Here is a 6000-nt window from a genome sequence, read left to right on the forward strand (position 1 = left end):
AGTGTGACATCTTTCTCCTTTGAAATACGCTTCTGCCCACGTTCTTATTTCCTCTTGCTATATAATGCCACCAGGAGTCCCCTCTCACATTTCTGGTAATTTCCCAAGCATCTTTCAAAACTCACTCTTATCACTTTCATATCTTTCCCCAGTCTTGTCTTGAAGATGCTCCTTCACCTGGTACACAACTCGACAATTGTACTGCTTCTCATTTTTATTTTTCCACAGGTATGTTCCCCATGTGCGGGGTTCCTCAGTCTCAGCACTGTTGACATTTGGGGGCCAGTTAATTCTTCCTGGGTGCTGTCCTATGAGTTGTAGACTTAGGTGCATCCCTGGCCTCTGCCCATTAGATTTCATAACCCTCTCCAAGTTGTGACAACCCCAAACTCTCCAGACGTTGCCAACTCTTTCCTGGGGGACAGAATTGCCTCTGGTGATAGTGTCAGCCACTCCACGGCTCTGCCTTGTCTTTTTCATCTTATTAAACTCAGAAACGAGCATAGCTCCTGCTCCATGACACACTCAGCCCTCAGCCCCTGTTTAATGAATGGATCTGCACCCTAGAAAGGGTGAAGCCGGTCTTGCCAAACAGAGACCCCGGGCTGCATCAACAGCAATCTTCCAGGTGTTTCTAAATAAAGATATTCTCCGGTTTGAAATAATGTTTCCTTAGGAAGAAGGACAAAGGCATTCTAGGTTTGCTTTCTAAAAGCAAAGGGCCTATTTGAAAAAGTTTTCTGAGCACTGTGGCCCGAGGCTATTTTTGATTTTTGACGGGGTAGCTCTTGAAGAGGAGCGGCCTCCCTCCCGCCATCTCCTGGCTCTGCCCCTCCAAGCCCTGCCTGCCTGGTCTGGCTTCCCTGGTAGTTTTGGGTCAGCGGTTCTCCGCGTGCACAGCACCTGGGTGGAGACCCTGGGTGGGCACTCGCGCCTGCGCAGAAGCAGACCCTCTGCAGACGCCAGCGGCTCAGTGGCTGAAGGCCAAGTCCATGGTCTGCGCTCCCTGTGCCAAGGCACTTGGCTCCTGTTTACTGGGCTTTTATCTGCATTTATCTTTTCAACTGTATGAATTTAAATTATGTCTTTATCTTTTACTACCGAGGCTGCCTGAGTTCTCTCTCGTAATGTGACTTCCTAGTACAGTCCATTTTCTTCTGCAAGAGAGGGTTATAAATATTGGGAGATGGGAAATGGGCCACTTCTAGGAAAGCCCAGCGAAGGGGCCTGGCGCGAGGGGGAAGGGTTCAGATTTCCCAGCACCAGAGGGTGGGACTCAGGGAGGAGACTTCATATTTAAAACCAATGGTGACTTCTGGCTCTTGTCTCACCTGCCAAATGGCACAGCCTGTGTTGCTCAATCTGCATAACAAATCATGAGAAAATGAAGCTCTGGTAAGAAACACTGGAGGTTTGGGAGGAGAAGTCCTTTACCAGCCGCTGCCAGAGCACTGTTGCAGAGCAGTGTTGGTTCTGCCTGATTGGGCCTTCCACTTCCTCTGCCTTGACTCTGGAAAGTCAAAGCATTGATTTGGGGCTCTTATGCTTAAAACAATTTTCGCAGACATGGTGGGTCAGCTCACCTGATTTCCATCTCCAACTCCCTTTTCTCTTGTCCTGTCTCTAACTCTGAAGCTGGTAAAATTAAATATCCACTCTTCCAGCTTCTTCTGAAGCATGCCCAGTCAGGTTGCCCATTTCTGTCCAATAGGACGTTAAAAATAATTCTTCTGGGGAATTTTGTGAAAGTGTTCACTTTCTGGTATCAAAGACAGCAAAACACAGATGTTTCTTGGATTGTCCCTGTCCTGTCCCCTTGTGCTGTGATGTGGACATGTCTGCCTGGAGCCACAGCAGCCATTGTGGAACTGTGAAGCCTCACTTCTGTCAGTAGGTAGCTGTACTGTCCTTCCATGGGTTCTATAAAGAGAAAGATGATTCTTCCCAAAATCACTCAAGGAAGAAATGCATTTAAATGAAATAATGTTAAATTCTAATAAGAAGAAAAATAATGATAACCATTAAATTTTATTATGGGCTTATCATGTGTCAGGCATTTTGCTAATTAATTTTATGAATCTTAACTTAATCCTCAAAAAAAAAATACAGAGGGATGAGACAGATATTCTGCTGTCAGATCCAAAGCCATTGTCCTTCCTTCCCCTTTGCTATCTTAGTGCTTATTTTTTTCATGTTTACTACCCCCACCTCATGCCAAGAGCCCAGAGATGTCAGTCCCCAGGGAAGTGGTCATGATTGGTCGATAATAATTTTGCCTGCAACTGATTCAAGGCAAGCATCGTCCACCTTGAGAAGATGCTACTAAGGAGAAATGAGCAGTAATCTTCAGGACATTTCTCAGGACAAAATTCATGAGTCAAAGCAAGTACCAGGAGGAAGTGGCCATGTTGTGTGAGTGACTTCAGGTGCCCTCTTGGAACCACTCACCAAGAAGCCCAAGCACCAAAACCATTTGCAAAGCGTGTGGGAAAGAAAGAGAAGTCTCCAGTGAATTATTGACTCTTGAGTTAAACCTAAAGCTTTCCTGACTCTTGATGTCAGTCCAGTGAAATAAAAGACCCTCCACTTTTTAAGGTATGCTGAGCAGGTTCCATTATTATCCCATTTTAGAGCTGAGATGACTGAGGCTTGGAAATCAGGCTGCACACGTGGGCAGTCTGCAGAGTGTAATAAGGTTTTCATTGAAAAAAACAAAACCAAAACACCACCAACACCATCATCTCCCAAACCTCCAGCTTCCTTTCCCTAGCCATAAAAACTGTCCACTTAAAAAAAATACCTCATTAAAACTGGGTGCAGTGGCACACACCTGTAATCCCAGAGGCTCGGGAGGCTGAGGCAGGAGGATTGCAAGTTCAAAGCCAGCCTCAGCAAAAGTGAGGCACTAAGCAACTCAGAGCTGGGTACATGGCTTAGTGGTCGAGTGCCCCTGAGTTCAATCCCTGATTAAAAAAAAAAAAAAAAAAACCCATTAAGGAACATTTAGTAGTGAACGAGTAATCATCCTGTCATCCGCTAATATTTCGGATTATTTGTAGATCACACAGTGACTTCAGAAACAAAAACAAAAACTTTCCTTCTCCAGATTAGAATATGAGACCTAAAATACTGATGCAATGTTTATTAGATTTGGTAAGAAATAATTTGGTTAGAAGTGTGGAGGGCAGCTTCCCCTGGCCTGTCTCCCACCACATCCTTTTCTCCTATCTCAGATCCATCCAAATAAGGCCACTACCTTGCCCCAAACACAGGAAAGAATATGGAGATGCTAACTCACAGTAAGGTGGGAGCTAGGGAAGAATAGAGGTACTTTGGATTAGACTTAGGGAAGTGAGGGAGGGGAGAGGTATGTGGGTAGGGTGGATAGTAGAATGCAGACATTATTCTCCTATGTGCATATATGATTACATGACCAGTGTGATTCTACATCATGTACAATCAGAAGAATGAGAAGTTATACTCCATTTATGTATGATGTATCAAATGCATTCTACTCTCATGTATAATTAATTAGAACAAATTTTTTAAACCCTGAAAGAAAAAAAAGAGTATTTGAGTCTTTTTAAGAATCAACTTTATGAGATCCCATAGTATTAATGAAGTATCTCTGTGAATCACACAACCCCCATTCCTTCTAAATGATCTCATTTAACCTTTTCTAATTAGCATTTTGAAGTAGCTACATTTTTTTTGTTTCCATTCTAGAGATACCAAAAGAGAATAATTATCTGTACTATTGCTCCTATGTAGAAATTAAGATTTTCCCAGGATTTGTTTCCCTCTTCTCCCCTCTCCAGCCCTCCTCCCTCTACTCAGGGTAGGGAGAGGATCCAGGGAGAGGGAGGTGAAGGTAAAGCAATCTCTTCAGGATTATACTAGGGCAGGTGGCAGAGAGCAAGTCACTCACAACAGTACTTCTCTGACAGCATAAGAGTTTCAGAGAAGTGCTCAACTGCCTAAGAAAACCACCTAAGGAGCAGGGGCCCTGTTTTAGTCCTCTCTCTCTCTCTCTCTCTCTCTCTCTCTCTCTCTCTCTCTCTCTCCCTCTCTCTCTCTTTGCTGCTGTGACTAAAAGTTCTGACCAGAACAATTTTAGGGAAGAAAAGTTTATTTGAGGGCTCATGGTTTCAGAGGTCTTAATCCATAGAAGGCTGGCTGAGGCAGGACATCATGGTGGAAGAGTGTGGCAGAAGGAAGCGGATCACATGATGATCAGAGCAGAGACCCCACTTGCCAGACACAAATATATACCCCAAAGCCACGCCCTAATTTCCACCTCCTCCAGCCACACCCTAAACTTCAGTTACCACGCAGTTAAATCCCAATCAGAGAATTAATTCACTGAATTGGTTAAGACTCTCATAACCCAATCATTTCTCCTCTTGCATTGTCTCACATGTGAGCTTTTGGGGGACACCTCACATCCAAACCAGAACAGGCCTTGATTGCAAACCCAGGCAGAAAAAGCTTTAGAGCCTAATAAAGTGATCTGTCAAAGAGAAAGACCCATGCCATGGCAATTTGTATCCTGCACGCCGCACAGACAGAAGAGTGACACTGTCTGGTGATGACCAGAGCCAAGAGGAACATGAAAGCAACTTTTCTTAAAACAATGGCCATCAGTCTGGTGAATTTGATAAGACACATTCAGTTCACTTAGTTTCACTTGGTCAGTTTCACAGGCCAAGTATTTCTTTCTTTGTGAGCAACACTTTGTCTGAAGTCAATGTCTTGTGGCTTTCATGCACCTCTTTTACTATGTCTTTTCCTGTTTGAATTGTTGGATGATTTAATTAGAGAACTTGAAAGCCATCAGAGAAACCCAACATTCATACCATTCACAAACCACTCCGTGTGTCAGAGGTGGGCCATGCATTTAGTCCCAACATAATCTCATGATGTGCATATCACTGGCTCCATTTTATACATTAGGTTGCAGGACCTGGCACACCATGAATCATGAATCATGGGCTTGAACCAAGAGTGCCACCGGGTAGAGCAGATGGAGGCCTGATCACAAGTTCATGTACAAGGTGTATTCATTTGCTGAGTAGAGTGCTATTATTTTCAGATGGCTGAGGACTTCTAGGCCTGCACTCATTCTTTAAAATAATAATTAAAAAACTGACTAACGTGGTTCTTACTAAATGTCTGCTCCTCAAGGTGAAACCAATAAGTTGCCAATGCTAGAAAGCTTCCTAACCCAGGTGTAGCTGGGACAGGAACCATCAACCTCAAGATCTTGAAACTCAAAATTCAAGTGGAGACACTTTGGTCCATATGTATGCTTGCTAATAATGACTCCTAAGGATGGTGCTCCTATATTACCAGGATGACCAGAGGAGGCCTTTGAGCTTGACCTCCAAAAAAGATCAGCTGTGGAGCCTAAAATGAAGCAACACCTGAGAGGGGTTAATTATATTATATATAATTGAAAAGAAAGCAGCAGAGGAGATCCGTTGAAAGCCTTTAACAATACTGAGAGGAATGAATGACGGTGGAACTGGGGGATGGCCATTGGGATTGGTCAAGCTAGAATCAGCCACATTGTGTTCAATCACCAAGTCGATGGTCAAGGAAATGGGCACTTAAATTTTAAAGCATAAAGAGATCTGGAAAAGATCTGATTCAATCTCCTAATAAAATAAACCTAGAAACTACAGGCAAGAGATGGTTTCAGATCATTAGGTTCTTGACTCCCAGGCCAACGTTCTCCTTCTACTCTGTGATGTTCTATAATACATTGGTTATAATCAGTTATTTTATATATATATATATATATATATATATATATATATATATATATATATATAAAACTTGATAAACTATACACTTGCTCTCCAAAAGTAGTTGTAGATTAGAACAGAAATTACCTCCAGCTTCCCCAGCGCCAGATCAGAGCTGCCTTCGGCATGCAAATGTGTGTTACGAATACCAAAATGAAGTTATTCTAAGGGAACTCTGGCGTTGGTTTCAGCA

This window comes from Urocitellus parryii, chromosome 10 (genome assembly GCF_045843805.1).
Source record: "Urocitellus parryii isolate mUroPar1 chromosome 10, mUroPar1.hap1, whole genome shotgun sequence".
Classification (NCBI taxonomy): domain Eukaryota; kingdom Metazoa; phylum Chordata; class Mammalia; order Rodentia; family Sciuridae; genus Urocitellus; species Urocitellus parryii.